The sequence below is a fragment of the Haliaeetus leucocephalus genome, unplaced genomic scaffold, assembly GCF_000737465.1.
Source record: "Haliaeetus leucocephalus isolate CR32 unplaced genomic scaffold, Haliaeetus_leucocephalus-4.0 Scaffold239, whole genome shotgun sequence".
Classification (NCBI taxonomy): domain Eukaryota; kingdom Metazoa; phylum Chordata; class Aves; order Accipitriformes; family Accipitridae; genus Haliaeetus; species Haliaeetus leucocephalus.
The window spans coordinates 50,593-50,869 of NW_010972675.1; positions in this window are offsets into that span (position 1 = coordinate 50,593).

A 277-nucleotide genomic window follows, 5' to 3' on the forward strand; every position below is an offset into this window, starting at 1 on the left:
TTTCTAGACTCCTCCTCAGAGAAGGGCCTAGGGGCAGCTGGATCCACTCTTAGTCCCAGACTTGGTCAACAGTTTATGTCTAAAGGGATGAGGTGTAGGGATTATGGAAAAGGAAAGAGAGAACAAGACAGAGAGAGAAGGAAGAGAGAAAGATTTCACTGGTCCTGGGTCCAGCGTTGGTTCAGTCAACCGAGAGGTCCAGTCAGCCAAGGGGTCCAGTTCCGGTGGGCTTGCGTGCCTGGGGCTTCAGTTTGTGTCCTTTTATCATCCTTGCCCC